At 40.0% G+C, this 16,666-nt stretch overlaps 1 long non-coding RNA gene across 3 annotated transcripts in view; it reads right to left on the bottom strand.

Moving 5' to 3' along the window:
- Positions 1-456: 456 nt before the first annotated feature.
- The window catches only part of LOC118895598, a 39,524-nt gene continuing 23,314 nt past the window's right edge, over positions 457-16,666 (bottom strand). For 2 of the 3 annotated variants that reach the window (XR_005019978.1, XR_005019977.1), the window contains exon 3: positions 457-900. This is a non-coding gene — a long non-coding RNA (uncharacterized LOC118895598). Of the gene's footprint in view, positions 901-1,281; positions 1,429-16,666 lie in introns of those variants that run through there. The other variant, XR_005019980.1, reaches the window with a different exon arrangement.

The raw sequence follows: 16,666 nt of genomic DNA, 5'->3' as shown, positions 1-16,666 counted from the left end.
AACTTGACTGCCTCTTTAAAGATCCTGTCTCCAAATAGAGTCACATTCTGAGGTACTAAGAATTAGGGCTTCAACATATAAGTTTTAGAAGGACACAGTTCAGCCCATAACACTGTTAAAAACCCAGAAATAGCAAAATTAAAACCACCAGATCAGTAAATGGTATTTAGTAAGAGTTATTGCATATAAGAACAGTTTGAGAACTGGGAGATTTCAAATTTAAAACTGATATGAAGCTCAAGGATGTGATGTTACAGGATGATTTATAAAATGAAAATGAGGAAGTTGTTTAACTTTTACAATGATTGGTTATTTCAGTGGGGGTTTCCAGAGGGTAGGGGGTTGGTTAAAAGTGATTATCTGATAACATATTTAGGAAGATAACACATTTCTTTTATGATTATCAGAGGCATTTACAAGAAATAACCTAAGTTAACTTTTACTTATGTTCATGAAATGATTTCCATTTAGTTTTGCTTCTGTGGCTTAAATGGTTTTGTCTGCCAGGGAATTTTCAAGTCTGGTCTCCATTTTGTATTTAATTTTAACAATACCAATTCACAGACTTTTCCATGTTTTTCATTTGGTTTAGGTGGAATAAAGTAGTCCCAGATAAATATTTCTATACAGAAAAATTGTATCTAAAGTATATTCAAACTGGAGCCAGATTACAGCACAAGCATAGGTTGTCGGAGATTCCTAAATGTTATTGTTAGAGATGGCAGATTTTGGGACCAACATAGGTCACAAGCCTGAGGATGTCAAAGGCCTATCAGGAATAATGGGGTCCCAGGTATAATGGAAATTAAACACTTGCATGTGTAAAAGCTTTGGTTAGATATAACTGAGACTTCGTACTTGAGCCCTCCAGTTTGCACACCAAGTTCATCCTCCTAGGACCTGGGAAAACACAGAAGAGTGAATCAGAGTTCAGAAGAAACCTTTGGAAAATATTTTCAAACCAAGGTAGTTTCTACTTTTGCTCCTCAGTTTAGAGACAAGGACATCCAAAGTGCACAGAGGCTACCACTGCTCTAAAGAAAACAAAAAGCCCTAATGGTTCTCAAGCACCTGCAGGCCTTGGCTTTGCCTCCTTTCCCCTGCCTCTCCGCCGCTCTGGAGGTGGAAAGGTTTAAAGAACAAAATAGCGAGAAGCGGGCGCCACACTGGGCACAGACGTGTTCCCACCCACTCAAAGTTAAATGAGGGGAGCAGCACGATAACCCGCAGAGGAGCCGGAGGGGAGCTGAACTTGCTGCCTTCCGCCTCGCCGCCCCTGAGTCCTAGACGCACGCGCAGTCCTACAGGAGCAGGAGCTGCCCATCCCCAAAGGCAAGCAGCCGGGATACCCAGGAGCGCCGCCAGGCCCATCCCCTTCGCGATCCTTCTGGCCACATCCATAGGGCCGGGAGAACAGATGCGCACGGCCTGCAGAGCAGAGAATCAAGGTTCAGGGAACACACACAGTGACTTTCACGGGTACATGGATCTATGACTGCATCCAGGGAGGACAAATAAATAATGAGAGTAAATTCAAAGTAGTATACTTAGGAAGAAAGGTGAAATGATACAAAGTGCATACATACTGGTGACAAGTGGACATGTTCTGGGGTGAAAAATTAAATACGCATGCAATGTATCAAATATTCAGGTTCCTATTACACACCAGGCTCTAATGCAATAGATTACCAATGAGCAATACAGAGCCAGTTAGAAAATAAGGGTCTTCTTAAAGAGTGAGTTCAATTCTCATCTTAATATTCTCAGTGATACCACATGGAATCTCTCAGTGAAAATCTTGAGGGACTTCCCTGGCGGTCCAGTGGTTAAGACTCTGTGTTTCCGGGACTTCCCTGGTGGCGCAGTGGTTAAGAATCCGCCTGCCAATGCAGGGGACACGGGTTCGAGCCCTGGTCCGGGAAGATCCCACATGCCGCGGAGCAACTAAGCCCGTGCACCACAACTACTGAGCCTGCGCTCTAGAGCCCACGAGCCACAACAAAAAGTAGCCCCCGCTCGCCGCAACTAGAGAAAGCCTGCATGCAGCAACAAAGACCCAATGCAGCCAAAAATATAAATAAATGAATGAATGAATGAATGAAAGACTCCGCACTTCCACTGCAGGGGGCTCAGGTTCGATTCCTGGTTGGGGAACTAAGATCCCGCATACCATGCAGCATGGCCAAAAAATCTTGAAAGAAATAAATGAATGATCAGTATAGTGTAGCATAGTGTAGTAGAAAAATCATGGACTTTGGATACCTACAAATGAGAGTTCAAATCCTAGCTCTGCAGCTAAGGCAGCTGTGCCAATGTTTCCTTCCTTGTTAAGTGGGAATTATAATATCCACCCTACAGTTTATGCTGAGGATGAAATGAGCTAATGTCTTTAAAGGGTCTAACACAGGTCCTGGCACTGGGGTTCTGAATTATTAGTTGCCTTTCCTCTCTGTTCTTTCCCTGCTCTGGAGTATATCAATGAGACATTTGTTTTAAACTGAAGCATAAAGGAATGAATTTATATAAAGGAACAAATTTCCTGATGGTGTACATTTTCAAATATTAAAGCAGGTAAACCAAGCAATTGGGGGCTTAAGAAATCTCTAGTTTCCTTTAGTAGAGATGAGTTTTTCAAAGGCAGTCACGTGGATAGGAGAATGGAGTGAAGACTTCCTAGAATGAGGGGAGAATAAAAAAGAGAAGTCTCGACATTTGAAATTGAAGGCTTTCAATTTCAAAAACCTTAACTCATGTCTCAAACAAGGCCGCTCACCGTCCACTCTGTAATTTACAGGCAGTAAAGCCAGGTGGAAAGAGAATGGGCTAGGGAGGCAGACAGACAGGAGCTGGTGTCCTAGCCATCTGTGAACTTGGACGTACCATTTAACTTCTTTGAGGCTCAGTTTCCCCGTGTGCAAGTTGCAGATATTAACACTTGCTGGCAAGATTGTTCTGAGAATTATATGAGATAACACAGGGATCATACTCAGGAAATAAATAAAAGTTTTAATACAACCAACCCTGAACTGAGGGACCTTGAACCCCTGGAACCCCTGAGAAATTTCATTGAGATGATGTAAAGAGAAAGGTGTAAAAAAAATGAAAGGAATAGACGATGATTCACAATTAAATTCATTGAAAAGAAAGTGTTCTCTATCTATATAGCTCTCTTCATGACTATTAGTCACACTGTAATTGAGTAAGATAAATAGAATATGAAATAACTTGCTGTATTCTTTACAAGAATCATCATTAACATACTCTCTCTGACCTCCAGACTTTGATGTGTACTGTAGCTTTTGCTAGGAACACTTTCCTCCACCTCCCCCCAATCTTAATTCCTCATCCTTACAATCTTCACATAAACATCGCTTCATCATGGAAACTTTGTCTTACCCCAGAATAATTTAAGAGTCCTGCTACGTGCTTCTGTCAAACTCTTAACTTCCCCATTTGTAGCACTTTCCACACTTTATTGAAATTGAGTGTTCATTTCCTGAGGGACTGTAAACTCCTAGAAAAGCGAGTCAGTGTGTCTGTCTCGGTCAATGTTGTATCCAAGCACCTAAAACAGCGGCTGGAACATCCAAGCCTTCCATTTTTTTAAACGGAAACATGCATAAATTCTTGAGTGTAAAGTCAGCATATTTTTATCTTTATACTGAGTATTTATTACTTGATATTATATCATAAGATATCAGTTACATTTTATTTCTTCACATTTAAAATAGCATTTGCAGGATGCTGTGGAAAGTTCTGTGCACTACGTTGGAACTTTGAACCAACTGATGCATAAGCTTACGTCTAGTTCAAAGTTCTGGGATCCTATGACTCTTTGATGTTGAAGTCATCGGAGTCAGCTTCCCAATACTTAAGTCACTCCAAGATAGTAAATCTGGAGCGCCAAAGCCATGTTATTTCAGAATATTATGATGAGAGCATTATGATAGAGTTCTTTAAAGGTAAAAATGGCATTGGTAGAAGCAGAGAGAAGACTTGGAGGTTTATTTCTCCCAATGGTGGTAACTGGCTGGTGCTGGACCATCTGTACTCCTTTTCACCATCTTCCTTGTCCCTTCGCATGACCCACATTTCAGATGACTGGTTAGTGTAAGTAGTCTATAACCATGCGAAAAGCAAAACCAGCTGGTTTCCAGGAGGCATAACTTGCTGCCTTACTCTTGAAGCTATATAATCTACCAATAAACTCACTAAGCAAAGGATGGTACAGTATTGTGGCAGGGTTGTGAATTGTACCCTTAAACATTACGTCTCCTTGAATGTCAATTTTATTATTAAATAGAGATCTGGTACTAAAAACAAACCAGAAATATGTTGGTATCTTGAAATAATTACTGAAGTTTTCTAAACCATATCACTTGCAATCTAGGAGTGTACACTGTGGATCATATTTTCAGAAAAATATCCTTCACTCATTCCATAAACCTTTACTGAGTAAAGGAACTGTGTTTAGAACTGAGGAAACAAAGTGCTGAGATGATTAGGATTTAGACATTACGATTCACAGAACTTGGGAAATATAAAGGAAGAGCTATCTTCTGTTATAATAATAATATACAATTATATATATAATATATAATTATAACTTTTTATAATAATAGTCTTTAAAATGTATTCTTAAAATATATGTTGAAGTCCTAACCCTCCAGTACCTGTGAATGTAACCTTATTCAGAAATAGGGTCTTTTCAGATATTCAAGTTAAGATGAAGTCATTAGGGTGGGCCCTAATCCAGTATGACTGTGTCCTTATAAAAAGGGAAAATTTGGATGCAGAGATATGTACAGAGGCAAGATAACATGAACACTCAGGGAGAACACCATCTACAGGCCAAGGAATGCTTCAGGCCACTAGAAATTACGTGAGAGGTGTGGGACAGATATTCCTTCACATCCCTCAGAGTGAACGAACCCTGCCGACACCCTGATCTTAGACTTCCAGCCTCCAGAACTGTGAGACGGTACACTTCTGTTCTTTGTGTCATTCAGTTCGTGACCCCTTGTCACAGTAGCCCTAGGAAACTACAACAAGCACTCTCATCAAAAATCCATTCATTCAGTGGTATTCCTGAGTCAGGTATACTATACTCATTACAATATAAATATTTTATAGAGCCATGAAACAATCAGGCAATTTGATGAATTGTTTGTGGATCCGTGTCCAAAATGTAGGTCTCATATCAATGGGTAAGAAAAATAACTAGAAACATAGTAAAAATAGAAACACTTACCCATTATATTTAATAAGATGGAAATCAATACTATTTTATTTTGGTTAAATAAGAACTCAGATCTTCTTGTCCTTTGATTACCAAAAAGTCAGCCAAAGCTAACAGTTTTCACTTAAAAAGAAAACTGTCACTTAATTTGAAATATTGCTACAGATTATCTGGATAAGCACCATCTTCTAATGGAGACTGGCAACTCCTAGCAAAGAAAACTTCCTGTTTAGGACCTGGAAGCAGCCTAAATGTCCATCGACAGATGAATGGATAAAGAAGATGTGGCACATATATAGAATGGAATATTACTCAGCCATAAAAAGAAATGAAATTGAGTTATTTGTAGTGAGGTGGATGGACCTAGAGTCTGTCATACAGAGTGAAGTCAGAAAGAGAAAAACAAATACCGTATGCTAACACGTATATATGGAATCTAAAAAAAAAAAAAAAAAAAAAGGTTATGAAGAATCTAGCGGCAGGACAGGACAGGAATAAAGACACAGACGTAGAGAATGGACTTGAGGACACGGGGAGGGGGAAGGGTAAGCTGGGATGAAGTGAGAGAGTGGCATGGACATATATACACTACCAAACGTAAAATAGATAGCTAGTGGGAAGCAGCCGCATAGCACAGGGAGATCAGCTCGGTGCTTTGTGACCACCTAGAGGGGTGGGATAGGGAGGGTGGGAGGGAGACACAAGAGGGAGGAGATATGGGAATACATGTATATGTATAGCTGATTCACTTTGTTATAAAGCAGAAACTAACACAACATTGTAAAGCAATTATACTCCAATAAAGATGTTAAAAAATAATAATAAAAAAAATAAAAAGGAACAAAATTGAGTTATTTGTAATGAGGTGGATGGACCTAGAGTCTGTCATACAGAGTGAAGTAAGTCAGAGAGAGGAAAACAAATACCATACGCTAACGCACATATATGGAATCTAAAAAACCGGTACTGATGAACCTAGTAGCAGGGCAGGAATCAAGACGGAAACGTAGAGAACGGACTTGAGAACACAGCGGGGAAGGGGAAGCTGGGATGAAGTGAGAGAGTGGCATGGACATACATACACTACCAAATGTAAAATAGATAGCTAGTGGGAAGCAGCCGCATAGCACAGGGAGATCAGCTCGGTGCTTTGTGATGACCTAGAGGGGTGGGATAGGGAGGGTGGGAGGGAGACGCAAGAGGGAGGAGATATGGGGATATATGTATATGTATAGCTGATTCACTTTGTTGTACAGCAGAAACTAACACAACATTGTAAAGCAATTATACTCCAATAAAGATTTTTTTTTAATTTAAAAAAATTTTAAAAAAAGAAAACTTCCTGTTCAAATTTGGTAAGGAAATTATGTAATATTATTAAGAAATTTAAAAAAGAAAGAAAGAAAACAACATATTGGTGATATTACTAAGTAGAAACACAACAGATTAGAAATTAAAGCACAGAAACAGTCACTGATTTACTATCATACTGGCAGGAGGGATCAAAAGGCAGTAACCAGAGATCATTCATTTGCTAATGTCATTTAATATTTTTGTGCTTGAACTGAAATAGTGCAATAGCCAGTGCATGCTTATTTGGCTTGTAGTTAAACACTAGGTTGAAAGGGTTGCTAATGTTTTAAACAAAGAAAATCCAAAATCACTATAATAAGTAGATGGTCAGAGGAAGTTTAATGGGAATAATTTCAAGACTGTACAGCTAAGGAAAACAAAATCAACTCTAGCAATATAGTGTATTAGCTGGCACATAGCCAGTATTCAAAAAATGTTTCTTGGAATGAATATGAATATGACACTTCTGTTCTGAGCTGTTGTTTACCTGAGAGCCAAAAACCCATTGGGAGTTCGTAGACCAACAGAAAGTCTTTTAAAGCAATTATCACTAGAAACGAAGAAGTAAATAAAATTCCAGTTTAATATATCTAGTTGTATCAAATACGTCCTTCACTTACTTGTCTAACAAATATTTATTGATCAGCAACTGGACAAATGAACAGGACAAAATCCCTGTCATTACAGAATTGTACAGGAGAAAGCCTGGAAGGGCGACCGTTACAGTACAGTACATGGGGACAAGGGCGGATTGCGTACAGCAGCAAGTACTTCTAAAAGGACGTATCTCATAAAGGATGATTAGGAGTTATCAGTTGTGGGGTGGGAGAAGACAGCACTAGCAGAGTTAACCAAGTGTGCAAAGGAATAGAGGCTAGAGAACAAGGCACTTCCGGAGTGCAGCACGTGGCTGTGTTGAGGAGGAGTCGGGGTGGATGACGAGACTCGAAAAGGAGAGAAGACCCTTATCCTGAACATCTTCAGATGCTTTGCTAAAGAACTGGACTTCATCCGTTTCTTCCCCCAATTTTATGGAAATACAATTGACTTATAACATTGTGTAAATTTAAGGTGTAACACGTGTTGTTTTTATACACTTATATATTGCAGAGTGATTACCACCAGAGTATTAGCTAACACCTCCATCACGTCATGTAATTACCATTCTTTTTTTGGAGTGAGATCATTTAAGATTCACTCTCTCAGCAACTTTCAAGTATATAGTACAGCACCGTTATCTATAATCACAATGCTGTCCATTAGATCCCTAGAACTTATTCATCTTCCAACTGGAAGTTTGTTCTCTGTGATCAACATCTCCCCATTTTCTCCACCCCCTAATCTCTGGTAATCACCATTCTACTCTTTGTTTCTATGAGTTTGGCTTTTTTAGACTTTATTCTTAATATAATGAGGAGACACAGATAATTCAATGAAACAATCAGATCTATATATTCAAAATATTATGTTAGTAGTGACAGTATGAAGAATTAATTGGCACTGGGACGGACTAAAAACAGTGGTGATACAGGTTGTTTTAGGAATCCAGATGAGCAACAAGGACCTGAGTTAAGACAATGGCAGCAGAAATGAAGAAGAGAAGACCTATATGAGAGATATTAGGAGGTAGATTTGATTGCATGTATGACCACTTAATGAGTCCACGATATGAGCCAGGCACTGTGCCAACTACTAAGGAAATAGAAAGGAAAGAAATATCTCTTGTGTTTAAGTAACTTCTAGTTCAGTGATCAACGTAAACAGTTAAACCTATTAAAAGTCAATATGGAAAGCATTAAAACGGTGGTATGAACAAGTGCTATGGTTGCCCAGGGAAGATGTGATTAACTTAGTTTGGGGAAAGAAAGAAAAAGGACCAAAAGGGTAAGGATGGGTGGGGAAAGAAGAGGTGGGCACTTCCCAGATGAAATGAACCTGGAGAGGAAACGTAGAGGGAAGGGAGAGGTGTAAGGTCATTCTGCAAAACTGCAAATAGCTCGCTATGTATGATGATAAGGTACCTGAGAACAAGTGGTGAGAAATAAGGCTGGAGAAACTAAGATGAGAATAAGTAGGGCTTGTGCCATGTACAGGAGGTTGAAATTAATCCTGGAGGTTCTAGGACACTACTGAAGAAATTTAGGCAGGCAGGCAACGTGACGTAACTGGTGTTTTAGAAAGACGGCTGCGGTGGCAGGATGGAGGATGGATTGTAGAAGGAGGGGCAAGCAAGATCAGTAACGAGGTGGAACTGAGTGTAAGTGAGGATCCAGATCAAGGCTGGGATAAAGAGGCAGAACTTATAGGATTTGTGACTGATCTGATGGGGAGGTTTTAGAAAAGGAAGTAGCTGAAGAACGTCTGTTCTAGAGCTCTCACCACAGTGATTATTTGCACGTAACAGGAACTCATAAATGTTGATAGACTGTAACTAAATTACTTATTTCCTTTGTAAAGGTTGGTCTCAACCAACTAATTCTTCCAAAATATGAGTATTTGGTTCAGTTAATTCTGCAAAAAAGTGTGGTTTTAGAGCTATTAGGGTTTAGTACCATTTTATTCATGTTTTAATCCATGACTGCAAATGTTTACAAAAAGCTTTTGGACAGCTAAAGAGGGCTAAAATTCAAAATTATTGCTCTTCACAATGACACTTGCAGTTTAGAAGTCCTAGTGCACCTCTTATGTAACACAATTGCTGCTACCCAGATTGCTTCATCTTTCATTAAAGAATATTGGAAAATGGCATGATGTTTCATAAGGCTAGAAAGATTTTATGTATCACGCCAAGGAGCTGCTGCGTGGAAAGTTTGCATCAACAAAGGAAGAATAACCAGGGTCCTTTGTTCATACTTTCATACCTTCCAATATCATCAATTTCAAAGCTCCCAGCCTCCCCTTGACTCTGACTTTGAACTCTCCTTCTGACCCATCTCCCCAAATCCAATTCAACTATCAATATAAACTGGAGGCTCCTACTCATATTCACTACGTCTAATTTGTCAGCCTACTTTATTTTCTCATCTAGATAAGTTTACCAAACTAGGAGGTGTCTCACTGGAGCTTAACAGGTCACCAATTTCCTATAGAGTAACATTTACTAGAATTCTCCTCTCTCCTTATGCTCATTGATGAAGTAAAATTCAGATTTTAAGGCGAGACAAGAAAAATTTAAACATAAAAATGTTCTTCAGAATAGTTCTCAGAACTCTCTGAGAGACAGTCTCCCGAGTTATAATCCTCAGGTTGGCTCAATGAAATTTCCAGTTCTTTCTTTCTTTGACTATTGACAACTTTTTTTCATTGCCATCACCACACCAAACTTAACTAAGGAATAAAATATTCCTGCTCAATCTCTGAAGATAGGATTTATCTGCATCCTTGTTTAAGCAACCATAATCATACCAGAACTGTAAGTAAATTAAAATTATTTCAAGTTATATAAAAGTTCTTCATATCCACCTGAAATATATTTTTAGTAGAATATGGCAATATAATTGTCAGTAAATATGCTAAATATAATTTTCAAGAGCATTTTTATATCAAACTCTATCATAATTACCAATAATTAGCCATATAAAAAATATACCATAATTCCATGAGTTTCATTAAATCTCTACTTGTGGCATACCGAATAGCCACTCGTGAACAAAATTTCCCTACCTTAAACCATCATGTGCTTTAAACAAATATCAAACTGCCTCATAATAATACATAATGCATATGTATGACAGTGAATTTTATCTGTCCACTTGACTAGGCTAGGAGATGCCCAGAAAGCTGGTAAAACATTATTTCTGGGTGTGTCTGTAAGGGTGTCTCCAAAAGAGATTAGCATTTCAGTAGGTAGTAAATCAGGAGTAAAGAAGATGCCCATCATCAATGTGGGTGGGAATCATCCAATCCACTGAGGAACTGAATAGAACATAAAGGTGGAGGAAGGGAGAATGTGCTCCCTGCTTGAGCTGGGATACCCCTGCTCCAGGTTCTCAGGCCTTCGGACTTGGACTGAATTATACCACCAGTTCTCCTGGTTCTCCAGCTTATAGATCATGGGACTTCTTGGCCTCCATATTCACATGAGCCAATTTCTACAATACATCTCCTCTTATATATCTGTATATATCCCGTTGATTCTGTTTCTTTGGAGAATCCTGATTAATATAATATGCAATCATGAAAATGAGTAAGAGACGTTTTGAAGGAATAAATTTAAGGGCTCCAACCTGAATGAGAGAACGCAAAACTTCCATGCTCTTATACTACACTATATGTAAGTAAAGTCAATTAATTAATCTGTAGAATCCCTACTCTTAAAATGGTTTATACCATATCATTTCTATACTAAAGTTTGCCTGTGTGATAATTGTTTTATTTAGCTTAATTCTAGATCCTATGTTTGGCTCTCCATGAACATTAGCTTGAGTAAGCCTGGAAATTAACACCCTACCCAAAATCATTATCCAAAATCAACAAAAGCAGCAGCATGTTTTAGTATACGTATTTGTTATAACAAGGCATGACTACTAACCAATAAATGAATGTACTAACCTCAGTCAACATAATTCTGACTCTATCCATGGAGCTAGGCTTTATCTCTTTCCCAATGAAATGCCAAGGTATCCCATTAACTTCTCATATGTTCCTCTTACATGTCAAAAGTCGCTCCCAATCTCAGTTACATACTGACTCTTCCCGTCATTAGCTCTTCCTGTCTTCCATTAATAAAGTCCTTATTGGCAGCTGAGCAGGCTTAATCAAATTCAGCTGGGAAAAATTATAGCCTACACTTCACTAAATAGCAGTCATTATTGTATAAAGCCCAACTCTAATCTTAATCATTTTATTTATCTCATCTTCAAAATTACTTTTTTCTTCATCTGAAGTCATGTGCCAGCTGCCAAGACACAGCCCTTTGCCATTCATATCATCTATAATTGGTATTGCCATCATACCATTTTACATCCTTAGGGGATATTCCCCATTAACAAGGTTTCTTCCCAAATGCCTTATCCTTGAACAATTTATCAGGCACAGTACTGTAATTTTAACAATATCATTATTAGCACCTTACCAAATATTTCTCCTAAATAGGAATTATTTAGTCAATACTAATCATGTTTCTAACAACTAATAGCAACAATATTAAGCAACGTGGGTTTTATCCTTTACTACTCTCCAAAATATCAATAATTTCCATTCCCTTTTCCCATGTCTTTCTCTTTAGAGTTCAGGACACTTGAGAAACAAAAATATTGTCAAATGTGACGAGTTTATCCTGAATGTTTTTAGTTATTTCACTTATTTACAGGGAACAAAGACCCTTTCAAATTAGCTCATGTGGAGGAACAAGGAAATTAGGATTTCATGGAAATCCAAGAACTGAAGCAGGAAATTGGGTTTGGATTCAAGGTCATTCTAGAAACCTTAGATGCAGAAGTTCCAGAATCTTTCCTCTACTATTCTACTGTTCATGTTACTCAGTTCTATTCTATGTATATACTTCTTTCTATCTTGCTTTAATAACTCTTTCTGCTTATTTATATAATTTCTACTTCCCTATAATTTTAGCTTATATGTGGTCCATTATAGCCTCCCAAGTCCTGATTCTTCTCACAAATTTTCAGCTAAAGCTTCCACCAGTAACTGAAAAATTCTTTCTTCGTTCCTTAGGTCCAATTCTCACTTGGTTAAATTAATCTTTTTCAATCTGGCCTTAGAGAGTGAAGATTACTGCCTCACCTGAGGATTAGCTGTTCTTGGGTCAGACGGTTATTCCAGTCCAATAAACAGAGTTGAAGGACGGGGAAAGGAGGAAGACACCACCATAATACCATATATGACTCCTGAGACAGCAGGGTCCAATGGTGGATCAGTTTCCTTGGTGGAGGTTGTGGACAGGACAAGCACAAAAATGAAGATGGCCAGTAGTTACGGATAAAACAAGATGTAGCCCTATTCTCACAATATTTATCGATGCAGTCCTTTTCTCACAACATTTATCTCAATTGGGTCTCAATTTTGTCAAATTCTCTTATGCCATTTTATTTAGGTAATGCGACCATGTAAGAGAAATGTAACAATTATAAATACTTTAAAAGATCATTACAGCACCTACAAAAAACCCTTAGTTAACATAATACTTAATGGTGAAAGACTGAATGTTTTCCTCCTAAGACCAGAAACAAGGCAAGGATGTCTGCTCTTGTCATTTCTGTTCAACGTCACGCTGGAGGTTCTAGAGGGCAATTAGGTAATAAAATAAAGGCACCTAGATTGTACATGAAGAATTAAAACGATCTCTATGACAGTTACGATATTGTATATGGAAATGATATTGTATATAGAAAATCCTAAGGAATCTAGCAAAAAACAAACAAAACTAATAAGCAAGCAAATGAAAAGATGCTCAGCATCATTAGCCATCAGAGAAATGTAAATTAAAACCACAACGTGATTTTATCCCACATCTCTCAGAATGGCTATCATCAAAAGGAACACAAATAATAAATGTTGGCGAGGATGTGGACAAAAGGGAACTTATACGTTGTTGGTGGGAATGTAAATTGGTGCAGCCACAGTGGAAAACATTACACAGGTTCCTCAATAAACCAAAAATAGAACTACTGTATGACCCAGCAATTCCACTCCTGGGCATAGAGCTACAGAAAACAAAAACATTAATTCAAAAAGATACATGCACCCCAATGCTCACAGCAGCATTATTTACAATTGCTAACATATGGAAGCAAGCTCAGGGTCCATCAACACATGAATGGATAAAGAAGATGTGAAATTTTGTGCTTCAAAGCACATCACCAAAGAGTGAAAAGACAATCAACAGGATGACAGAAAATATTTGCAAATCATATATCTGATAAGGGACTTGGATCCAGAATATACATAGAACACTTACGGCACAATAATAAAAAGACTGCCCAACTGCAAAGAGTCCAAAGGATCTGAACAGACGTTCCTCCAAAAAAGATACACAAATGACCAATAAACACATGAGAAGAGATGCCCAACATCATTGACCATCATGGAAATAAAAATCAATACAAGGAGGGAGGACCTTCAAGATGATGGAGGAGTAAGACGTGGAGATCACCTTCCTCCCCACAAATACATCAGAAATACACCTACATGTGGAACAACTCCTACAGAACACCTACTGAACGCTGGCAGAAGACCTCAGACCTCCCAAAAGGCAAGAAACTCCCCACGTACCTGGGGAGGGCAAAAGAAAAAAGAAATAACAGAGACAAAAGAATAGGGACGGGACCTGCACCAGTGGGAGGGAGCCGTGAAGGAGGAAAGGTGTCCACACACTAGGAGCCCCTTCGCGGGCGGAGACTGCGGGTGGCGGAGGGGGGAGCTTCGGAGCCATGGAGGAGAGCGCAGCCACAGGGGTGCGGAGGGCAAAGCGGAGAGATTCCCGCACGGAGGAGCGGCGCCGAGCAGCACTCACCAGCCCGAGAGGCTTGTCTGCTCCCCGGCCGGGGCGGGCAGGGCTGGGAGCTGAGGCTCGGGCTGCGGTCGGATCGCAGGGAGAGGACTGGGGTTGGCGGCGTGAACACAGCCTGAAGGGGTTAGTGCACCACAGCTGGCTGGGAGGGAGACCGGGAAAAGGTCTGCAGCTGCCGAAGAGGCAAGAGACTTTTTCTTACCTCTTTGTTTCCTGGTGCGCGAGGAGAGGGGATTCAGAGCGCCGCCTAAACGAACTCCAGAGACGGGCACGAGCCGCGGCCATCAGCGCGGACCCCAGAGACGGGCGTGAGACGCTAAGGCTGCTGCTGCCGCCACCAAGAAGCCTGTGTGCGAGCACAGGTCACTCTCCACACCGCCCCTCCCGGGAGCCGGTGCAGCCCGCAACGGCCAGGCTCCCGTGATCCGGGGACAACTTCCCCGGGAGAACGCACGGCGCGCCTCGGGCTGCTGCAACGTCACGACGCCTCTGACGCCGCAGGCTCGCCCCGCCTCCTCCGTACCGCTCCCTCCCCCGGCCTGAGTGAGCCAGAGCCCCCGAAGCAGCGGCTCCTTTAACCCCGTCCTGTCTGGGCGGGGAACAGACGCCCTCAGGCGACCTACACGCAGAGGCGGGTCCACATCCAAAGCTGAACCCCGGGAGCTGTGCGAACAAAGAAGAGAAAGGGAAATCTCTCCCAGCAGCCTCAGGAGCAGCGGATTAAAGCTCCACAGTCAACGTGTTGTGCCTGCATCTGTGGAATACCTGAATAGACAATGAATCAGCCCAAAACTGAGGTGGTGGACTTTCGGAGCAACTGTAGACTTGGGGTTTGTCTTCTGGGTCTAATTTGTTTCTAGTTTTATGTTTATCTTAGTTTAGTATTTAGAGCTTATTATCACTGGTAGATTTCTTTATTGGTTTTGTAGCTCTCTTCCTTTTATATATATTTTTTTCTTTTTCCCTTTTTGTGAGTGTGTATGTGTATGCTTCTTTGTGTGATTTTGTCTGTATAGGTTTGCTTTTACCATTTGTCTTAGGGTTCTGTCTGTCGGGTTTTGTTAGTATAGTTTCTAGCGCTTGTTATCATTAGTGGATTTGTTTACTGGTTTGGTTGCTCTCTTCTTTTTTTTTTTAACTACTTTTTAATTGCTTTATTTTAATAATTTTTTTAAATTTTTTACTTTAATAACTTTTATTTACTTATTTTCTTTCTTTCTTTTTTCTTTTCTCCCTTTTCTTCTGAGCCGTGTGGCTGACAGGGTCTTTGTGCTCCAGCCGGGTGTCAGGCCTGAGCCTCTGAGATGGAACAGCCGAGTTCAGGACATTGGTCCACCAGACCTCCCGGCCCCTTGTAATATTAATCGGCGAGGGCTCTCCCAGAGATCTCCATCTCAACGCTAAGACTCAGCTCCACTCAATGACCAGCAAGCTACAGTGCTGGGCGCCTATGCCAAACAACTAGCAAGACAGGAACACAACCCCACCCATTAGCAGAGAGTCTACCTAAAATCATAATAACTTCACAGACACCCCAAAACACACCACCAGAGGCAGTCCTGCCCACCAGAAAGACAAGATCAGGCTCATCCATCAGAACACAGGCACCAGTCCCCTCCACCAGGAAGCCTACACAACCCATTGAACCAACCTTAGCCACTGGGGGCAGACACCACAAACAACAGGAGCTATGAACCTGCAGCCTGCAAAACGGAGATCCCAAACACAGTAAGATAAGCAAAATGAGAAGACAGAGAAACACACAGCAGATGAAAGAGCAAGGTAAAAACCTACCAGACCAAACAAATGAAGAGGAAATAGGCAGTCTACCTGAAAAAGAATTCAGAGTAATGATAGTAAAGATATCCAAAATCTTGGAGATAGAATGGAGAAAATACAAGAAACGTTTAACAAGGACCTAGAAGAACTGAAGAGCTAACAAACAATGATGAATAACACAACAAACGAAATTAAAAATTCTCTAGAAGGAATCAATAGCAGAATAACAGAGGCAGAAGAACGGATAAGTGACCTGGAAGATAAAATAGTGGAAATAACTACAATAGAGCAGAATAAAGAAAAAAGAATAAAAAGAATTGAGGACAGTCTCAGAGACCTCTGGGACAACATTAAACGCACCAACATTCAAATTATAGGGGTCTCAAAAGAAGAAGAGAAAAAGAAAGGGACTGAGAAAATATTTGAAGAGATTATAGTTGAAAACTTCCCTAATATGGGAAAGGAAACAGTCAATCAAGTCCAGGAAATGTAGAGAGTCCCATACAGGACAAATCCAAGGAGAAACACAACAAGACACATATTAATCAAACCATCAAAAATTAAATACAAAGAAAAAATATTAAAAGTCGCAAGGGAAATATAACACACAAGGGAATCCCCATAAGGCTAACAGCAGATCTTTCAGCAGAAACTCTGCAGGCCAGAAGGGTGTGGCAGGACATATTTAAAGTGATGAAAGGGAAAAACCTACAACAAAGATTACTCTATCCAGCAAGGATCTCATTCAGATTCGATGGAGAAATTAAAACCTTTACAGACAAGCAAAAGCTAAGAGAATTGAACAGTACCAAACCAGCTTTACAACA

The sequence above is a fragment of the Balaenoptera musculus genome, chromosome 5 (genome assembly GCF_009873245.2).
Source record: "Balaenoptera musculus isolate JJ_BM4_2016_0621 chromosome 5, mBalMus1.pri.v3, whole genome shotgun sequence".
NCBI lineage: Eukaryota > Metazoa > Chordata > Mammalia > Artiodactyla > Balaenopteridae > Balaenoptera > Balaenoptera musculus.
Note: the sequence above shows the minus strand (reverse complement) of the source record. Positions and strands in the feature narration are given on the sequence as shown.